Source organism: Bradysia coprophila, unplaced genomic scaffold, assembly GCF_014529535.1.
Source record: "Bradysia coprophila strain Holo2 unplaced genomic scaffold, BU_Bcop_v1 contig_350, whole genome shotgun sequence".
NCBI lineage: Eukaryota > Metazoa > Arthropoda > Insecta > Diptera > Sciaridae > Bradysia > Bradysia coprophila.
The window spans coordinates 1544246-1554040 of NW_023503608.1; the positions used below are offsets into that span (position 1 = coordinate 1544246).

General features: G+C 32.3%; 1 protein-coding gene across 2 annotated transcripts in view; it reads right to left on the reverse strand.

The window, feature by feature from the left end:
• Nucleotides 1-973, reverse strand: part of LOC119080001 (angiopoietin-related protein 2) — a 64722-nt gene extending 63749 nt beyond the window's left edge. For both annotated transcript variants that reach the window (XM_037188174.1, XM_037188173.1), the window contains exon 1: nucleotides 858-973. The gene's annotated coding sequence lies outside the window, so the exon portion shown is untranslated. The remainder of the gene's footprint in view (nucleotides 1-857) is intronic.
• Between the last annotated feature and the right edge of the window lie 8822 nt (nucleotides 974-9795).

The window sequence follows — 9795 nt, forward strand, 5'->3', positions numbered from 1 at the left end:
ATCCGCACACAAATCCATCACATCTTATCTAATCCAACTATACTGTCCATAACCACAACAAAAGAAAATACATCCGCCAATGCAACAATATTTTTTTTCTATATCCGTAAAACAAAATGTTCATCGACCCTATATATGGGATGTGCTATATAATCTCTGTGTGATACTGTGTGTACACACGATTTTTATAGCTTGTAAAACGTGTAAACTAAAAATTTAGCTTTCCATTATCTGTTTATAACGTGTTAAAAAGCTTTATTTAAAGCTTCGAAAAATTGAATTAAAAAAATTGTTTTTTTTTTGGTTTTGTCAATTGGTTTAAATCTTTATGAGAAAAGTATCCATTAATGCGGTTTGTTGTCGAATAAATAAAAAAAAAAAAATTGTTTTCATAGTATCCATTGCGTGTAGTATAAGTATTAATTCTCATGAAATATGAAACACCAATTTAAGTTATATATAAAACTCTGATCAACGAGTTTTCTTTTTCGTTTAAATTTTTAATTTAGCACTTTATTAAACACAGTAATTGACTTAAACATCACTTAATCCATTTTAAGATGTTGTTGTTGCCATTTTCTACTCTTTTCTTTCAAACACGGTTAATTATTCATGTTCAGTTTTCAGTTTTCATTAAGAAAAATTTAATCTTATTTTCTGTACACATAAACACACTTTTCCCATGGATTATTCGTAGAATACATTTTTTTTACATTGAATCGCTCACAAATAAATCAATGACCCGATTCAATTTTATCAAATCAAAAAAACTAACTTAAAAACTAAAAAGACGAAAAAAAAATAATTTTTATTTTATCTCCGTCGCATAGAAAATATTTTACGATTTTTATATATACTTAAAACGAAAAAAAAGACACAGCCAGCAGCGCGGACACACAATGCAAATAAAAATGAACACAACCGAATCGCAACGCGGTTTAGTGAATTCTGTTCATATCCCTCTCAGTTTCATGTCGTTTACACCGCATATATTCGATGGAATGGTGTATTTTTCAACATTCGAAAAAAAATTACTATTTTGCTAAACGTATAAAATTCATTTCATTTCACACACAGAATATATTGATGGATTGATATAGTGTGCTCTAAGATATACACAGCACTCAACGCAATTCACTATTATGTATAGTTGTAATATTAACATTTTTATATATATATATTTACGCTGCGGAGGTATATTGATCCGATGTGGAAGTGACCAGGTTTATAGGCGGGCATGGTGTGTTAGATAGGGTATTTGCTAGACACCGAGTACAGCTTTTATCAATTTGGAATATTATTTGCAATGAAATTACTGGGTGTTATTTAGTCTGTCTTCTTATTTGAATAAATTTTTCTCTTCCCATTAACTGTTCATCACGTTTTCGGTTATATTTGAAGAAAAATAACAATAAATATAAAAAAAAGTGCCATAACGTCATCACTTTCCCATTGTAGTCTGCATTTCTGCAGGAAATTTTCGCGGAAAGAAATTGAGAGATTAAAGAATGTAGTGAAATATTTGCATTTGTTTTGGCACGAAACCAAAGAGACAACAAAATGCAGTGTATTGTTTTAGGTAAAATATTTTTAATATTTTTTTGAAATTATCTTCAACAGACGCAGAAGTACCTATATCTTGGATTTTTAATCGACAGAAAAGTGCTTGAAGAGTAGGTTCTTTCATTCGTGATCTCGTTTGACCATCGTAAAAATCACTAGAACATCTTAAATTTCGGTCACCAACACACTTGATTTTAAAACCCTTAACTGAGATAACTTCGCATGAAGGTCTGTTTAATATTTACTATGTGCTAAAGCTTGAAACAGGTCAGGTTTCCAAGAATTCAATTTTCTTGAGCCCTGATTTAGCGAAAATTTCAATTCCGCGATCAGTTCCAAGATTATCTGAAGTATTTCTATAAAACATCCCTGAATCACGGGCTGGACACCCTGTGATATCAGCATTTAAAAAATGAGGAATAGCGTAAATAGTTTCAGGTTCGTGCCCTGAATGGAGAGTTCGAACAAAATGTGATTCATGGCAATTCAGGTTATTCGCAGGATGGTCGAGGTTTTTTCATAAAATGGCTTTCTTCCAGATTAAAAGTAGGTCTATCCTAGAAAGTCCTACTGAAAGTCGTATGCAAAATAAGATAACTAGAAAATAATTTTCAAGAAGAAAATTACAGATTTTCGATCATGATCAATAAAGTTAAGCTTTATGGCCACTAATCACGACTCTTTCAACATTTACTTATTATTTGATCACAATTAACTTTATACTGACAGTAAATGGATAACCAGTATTTTTTAACGAATCTCGTACTTCCTTCGTTTGAACTATTTGAGACAGAGACAGACCAAATTTACTTCATTTGTTTATTCTTTCATTTTACTATTAAAAGATATCAATACATAGAGCTCATTGCTCATTTTTTTCGTTGCTGTGGATAGCAGAATCTGATGACATAGCTTTATGTAACAGGTTCTTAACTATAAAGTGAAGTAGGACAAATTGGACTGGAAACATAACCGAATGAAGGGAAGCGTAAGGACAGTTAACCTTTGCTTCGCTGGACTTTAAAAGAATTAGTCTTTTTTCAGGAAATCAAAAGTCAACATTTTGCAGAAAAATAAACGTAGTCCACCACCTATAAATATTTACTCGTTAAATATTCATCGTCACACATGCTTCGTCGGTGCTTTGGTGCTTGTTTTAATATACTTTTTTTTCTCAACGAACAATTATTGTAACTTGGCCAAACAGAGATTTTTCGTGGTGTGTGCATAGTCGGAGGGAACTTTCACTAAAATATTCGAACTCTGCATGTACCAATTTAAATTTTACTCATTCAGTTCGTAATCATTCGTCCAAGTATTTTATTTTGTCTGCTTTATACTCGAATTTAAATCTACAAAAAATTTTATATCTACAATCTAGGCATTAACAGTCTTGTCGTTGATATGCGTTTTATCGAATGTGTATAAGCATTTCAAGTATTTTTCTTATTTAATGTAGTAGGTACCGCGACCGCGCGCACGTCAAAAACCACATACTTTATTAAATAACAAGAATTTACCTGAAATATTGTTTGATGAATTTTAGTTTGAAGGTGCTTTTTGAAGGCATTTTCTATGGACGGAATGTTCACAATTGAAGTTACTTAAGCATGTTTTTTGAACACATAAAAATCCATTGACTTTTATATCATTGTATTGTTGGGTACATAGCAGATGAGCAGAAAAAAAACGAAGTCTGGTGTATACTCGAAACGTTAAATATAAATTTATTGACATTACAACAAATGGTCATCAGCTTCATCCAACCTTGATTGGAGAACTTTGTGTCTAAATTTTTTTTTCTTCTTACTATTCGATGTAAAGATACAACAACCAAATTTTATATATTGTCTATGATCTATGCAAAGCAAACAAATTTAATTTTGGCCAATGATTATTAATTATCTTCGTCGTCGTTCATTTTATATACATGCTCGTTCGAGAAATGATAATTGCTTCATTCTATATTTGGTAATTATTGTATTCATTTGATGGACCAACAATTAAATGGGTGTTATCAACACAAATTTTGTTTTTGTTATATTATTCGGTGTGCGGCCTTAGGCATCAATATTATTTCAGACAATCATAATATTTACAATCTAAAAACCCATTCGAATTTCATTCAACGCGAGATTATAGTAGATGATTTTCGCGCTCAGTCCAATTGTTTAAAAATGCAGATGAATTGCCAAATAGAGTTAAAATTGTGTTGGCTATTCAAATGAGATTGTAAAAAATTTTCCGCTAATTTTCTCATAATTCAGAACGGCCGCATGATGAGCACGAAACGTGACCGATAATTATTTTTATGAAATTGATTTACTTGCGTTTGTTCACTTTGTTATTACTAATTGGATATGGTATTTCAGACAATAGAGATATTGCTACTGTTCGTGGCAGACATGATATTTTCCTTTTTCGTCAGTAATTGCAATGGAAATTAGTGCATCTGTTTCCTTAGTGGTGGTTAATTATTACAAATGAGTGCAAAATGACATAGAATTGGTTTGCATCGAAATTTGACTTTATCTCTAAAATAGATGAAGACTTGGCAAGTGAAATATATCGTCCAAATTAACACGTCAATTGGTCCTTAGTTCATTGATAAAAATCACATTCTGAAGAAAATTTGTATTCTTTAGTTTGTAATCGAATCTGATAGTTATTGGGTATCGCTTGAAGAAGAAATCTTTAATTTCATTACTTTTAACTTACGTTTCCTATATAAGAGAACACTAACTGAGCACTGAGGCTCGACGATTAGATGAATTAAAAGGTTAATCAGATTTTTCATCGTTCTTTGGAAATGAAAACCCACAGAAGGTCAGTTTCGGTTTTTTATGAGTATACAGTCGATGTCAGGGAAATTTAGACATGAACTTGCTTGAACAGTTTTTCAGCTGGTTCACTCATACAAACATAGGTGCTTAGTCTTTATACGGGTGTTTGTATGATTGGATTTCACGGACGTTTCCTGTGAACCGTCAGACTTTTAGTAGACCGTAGATTTTTTTGCTTGAGGAATCAGATTAGATCCGGATCCGAAGCTTTTCATGTGTTTCATCGTTTTGGACAAACAGCAGTTGTCAGCGCTTTGTGTACGATGGTGCGTGAAAAGTTTCGATGTAATTTTGGTTCTGCTCATTCTTTTTATAAATTTCGTTTACTTCTGTTGATCCAAGCATTGCTGACAGATTGATGCAAAATCGTAGACTTCATTTGTTATATCAACGCACTTCAAGCATGAGTGGTTAGAGTATAGGGTATTGAAACTTGATAGTGTGTCACACAACTGTAAAAACAGGTTCAAGTAAAATAGAGTACATTCTGCAGCTGACCACTATGATCACTTTTGCTTGAAGTGCGTTGGTTATATGAAAATTTGGCTATAAGAGATTATGTTACTCAGACTACACCGCTAATTTTTGCTGTCTATCAAGCTCCAAACTTCAACTATTTCGTAAGCCATCCGGGTATCATTCATTCAAAAAATGTTTTCTCCCTTCCAGCTACCTATAATCGTCATTTCATTCATGCAATCATACGTTCGTGCATCCAACAATTTTTTTCTATCTACTAAAATCAACGCCTTGTCTAATTCCATCCAAAGACGAGACACGTAAGAAAACGTAAGACTATTTGCGTGATAATCGAGAAATAAAATTGATTGAATCCATTTAATTAGTATGAAAATTAAACGTATACACTACACTCGTCTGCGAGTGTTTTTTATTTGCATTTTTTTTTGTTTCTCTTCAAATGACACAATGTTAAATTCTTGTTTTATTAAATAACCCAAATCGTAGCACATATATGGTATATTTTCAAACAATAGAAATGTAATTCTTGCAGCACGTTTATTTGCGTTATTTTTATGTAAGAAATGAGCTGTTACACTTTAAAACGAACACTTAAAATCGACATTATTGTTATTATTATCGAGCACATATTATACTAAAGTAATGGGTGTCTTTTAACGAATTGTTTAAGATTCGGTCAGCTATACTTCAGGCGAAATGCATGCATACGTAAGACATTCTCTTGTCGTTATAAAACCGTTATTAGGGACTTTTTTTGCATGCACTGTATAGACCATTTATTCATTGAAATGTGCGCGCTTTTTTTCCTAATTTGATTTATCATAAAGGCGGTCAGTTGTTGAACTCATATACCTGACAGCAGGGAGATAAATTTTAACTTTATGTCATTACAGCCCTAGGGATGTATACATCCTTGAGTGAATCATACATATTCGTTTGAATGTGTACCCTCGACAAGGAATAATTTTCACCCAAAGCTACTACGAGGATCCATCGTATTAGCTTCGTGTGAAAACTCCAGTTCCGCTTATCTTTCCTTGTTCCACAGACACAATCGCTCAGATATTATTATTATATTATTATTGAGAGCATACACTCGCCAATATTCAAACTCTTGATGTATTATTCGACCTGAAATTAAAAATGCAAATGAGACACCCTATACATTTCTGTCATATGAATGTAAATGGCTTATAACCATCGTAAGATTAATACTGGCTTATTTCTCAAAATTTACTTTTCCATAAGAGTGTTAATTGCTTGAGAATAAAAAACGATCTGATTCGTTTCTGTCATCAATAAATCATTTCCAATGAATTTGATATTTTGTAATTTTTATTGTTTACCACGGTGAACATTATGAGAATTTTTTTTCTCGATCTTATTTTTTCTCGTTCGACTGAAGCAGTAGGTAACAAGTTTTTTTATATGAGGTAAACGTTTACACTGCTGTGTGTTCATTTGTCTATTATAAATAATTTTAGTTATAACTATAAAAACCGAACAAGGAAACAACCATAAATTATAAATTCTATTGAGAGAGAAAAAACAACTTAAATTGGAGCACAAAACCAAAAATATAAAAAAGATATCAAAACTGCGCAATTAATTTACAATAAAATGCAAATAACGTCGTGGGGGTGATATCCAACTGAAAGCTAATGACATAGTTGAAGTGGTTGAAGCGATGAGATTTTCTCATGCTCTCTATAGTCTTCGTTTGTCTTTATGGCCAATAAATAACCCATAAATTTGACACACAAAATCTCGCGCAAAATAATACTACTATCCATGCTCATGCATAATTCAATTATAGCGACAATAAACGTTATATATGCGAGCAACGTTTCTGTGATATTCTAACCTTTATCCAAGTCATTCATGAATATTGATGTAAGTTTGACTATTTGTTGTTGCCTTTTTTTCGAACATTTTGCACGCTATTCTGAACGGGGATAGTAATAAGGAAGAGATCGTCTCCGTCTCGAATAGAACCGACTCCATCATGTCATCTGAATCGATAATGAACCTTGAATCTACCGAAGAATGCTGTCTTGTTTAACATTCCATTTTATAGCCATCGATTTCATATTAAATTGAAATAAATTCTGCACAAAAAAACAGTTTCGATTTTAAGTTGATGAACGCGTTTGGTATGGGATATCTTCAATTTTCGTTAATGCTAAGACTAACAAAGATAGCGTCGTCATTAACTTCCTCGTTATCACCCGGTAATAACATTTTTAATGTGCACAACAAAAATACATTTTATATAATCACATCGTTGGAACACTCATTTGAAAACTGGAAGTTTTTTTTGGATAACTACCATAATATATGCGTCGACGCATATAAAAGTAAATTTACTTCGATTTAGAGACAGTCAAAAATGAATCCTAAAAATCTTGCGTTTTTAAGTAGATTTTTAAGTGGTTAGAAGTTGCAAAAGAAGAAATTCAATTGATTATTAAGAGGGTACAAGGGTTTAGCTTCGGACAAGAACCAAAATTGCGCGAAAAATAGGGCATATTTAGGAACATAATTCTCAGGACTCAAGAGATGGAATACAGCAAAAAGGGGATTAACGATTAATTTGAACCTTACTTAACAGAAATTTGTTTTCGCATTTATAAAATTACTTGATTTTCACAATTATTTTTCACAATTAAAACACGTCTGCAAGGCAAATTTTTTTTCCACTTTAGGTACATTTTTTCGGCAGTACATCGAGAATAATCACATAAGTTGCTAGATCAAAACCGTTCCTTATGTCGCTGACCACGAAAATGTGTTTTCCTTTTTCTAAAATTCCTTTTTGTTTTGATGAAATTAAGTAAAATCAAAAATTTTTCTACCACGGCGGCCATCTTGTTTTCACACTATTTCTATGGTGGCCGTCTTCGATGTGCTCTTAAGAGCGTACAAGGGTTTAGCTTCGGACAAGAACCACAATAAGGTATTCTAATATATATAAACTGATGATGCCATCTTAAAGTTCCCTTTTAATGATTGGTTCCGACGAGACACGGGTATCTTTATTTGCGATTTTGAACAAATTCAAGCAAAAAAATCGAGGAAAAAACCGTTTTTGGCTTACCTTATTGCGCAAAAAATAGGGCATGTTTAGGAACATAATTCTCAGGATGCTAGAGATGGAATACAACAAAAAATGGACGAACGGTTAATTTGAACCTTACTTAACAAAAATGTGTTTTCACATTCATAATATTGTTTCATTTTCACGAATATTTTTTACAATTAAAACACGTCTGCCAGGCAAAAATTTTTTTCCACTTTAGGTACATTTTTTCGGCAGTACATCGAGAATAATCACATAAGTTCCTATATCAAAACCGTTTCTTATGTCACGAACGACGAAATTTTGTTTACAATTTTTTGAAATAAGTTTTTATTTTTAAGAAAATAACCAAAAACAATTTTGTTTCTATCACGGCGGCCATTTTTTTTCACTATATTTCTATGATGGGTGTCTTCGATGTTCGATTTTCTATTGTTATTGAAGACACAATACGAGTTTCATTTCAATTAAAAGAGATGACGCTATAGTACTTGGTTTTTGTCCGAAGCTAAGCCCTTGTACGCTCTCAACCTTTCACACGCAACTTAATTACGCAAATATTCTCTGCATATTTACTTTCCAATGTATAGTTTTTGCTTGACTGGTACTGGCGTTGAAATTTCCAATTTTGAATTTTTCAGTTTTTCTAATTTATTTTGAGAACTATGAGTCCTACAGATTTTTTGTCGTCGTTGTTTTAGATAGCCCTAGTCGGGAGATTTCCAAACACTCTCAAGCTTTCCTTTGACCAAGAAATGTTTTTAAAAAAATGTTCAGCATTACCAGTAGGTCTTTTTATTCTCAGTAATGGCATTTTTAAAGTTGCAGATTGACAACGGTCTAAGAAACATCAAGTCGAAATTAAAGAGCGAATGCTTAAAATGGATTTCCGAGTAATTAATGAAACATGTACCGCATGAAATCGCCTGTAAATAACAACTTCCCCAAACAACACTTTAGGAGAATTTCAAGAAGAACCAGAACTTTCGTCTGAGTCATATTTAAACAGGTCATAGATAGAAAGAAAACTTATCAAGTCAAGTCAGACACTTCATCCCGCTGATCTCAAAACCTGATTATCTTCCATTTTCGAAAACTTAGAATTATTCGTAATATTAACGAAAGAGTTTGAAGATTCGACAACATGTCAGCAATACCTTAATTACTAGTCTCGATTTTTGCTCTTACCACAAATTGCTCAAATGTTGAATAAACGTAATGGTCATGACTTAAATATTATTTTATGAAATCGTTTGGTAATATCGGTTGAGTTGTTGAAAGAATGCAAATACAATTATTTATTAAATGACCCAGGTGATACACGCAAAGTGTTAGGATCGAGTTTAAAGTGTAACACTTTGTAATACGTTTATTGAAACATAAATTGCACACACATCAAAGCCATTATGTACATTAAGCAAGTCAATAAGTTAACATTAAAATCAAGTGATCGAAAATGAACAAATAAATTTTGTAGAGGAGAGTGGGAGGAAATTGCATAATTACGAGAATAAGGAACTGTATAATCGCGAACAGGTGCATGGAGTGGAATTCCATCGATTTGACCCTAAGTTAGGTCTCTTGAGCTATTAATCTTAGACGAATAGGAAAATCTTTGCGTTTTTTTCAATACTTCAAAATATTTCTCGAGATAGATATTTTGTATGTGTTGTTCTCCGATTGAGAACGGTTTCGTAGGTGCAAAGCCTTATGTGATCCTTTCATGCTTCAACACTGCCCATCTTATTCACTTAGTTTTTCTTTATCGTTTTTATCCACGCGATCCAAACGAATAATTAATTACATTAAACAACAGTACAAATCGCACGT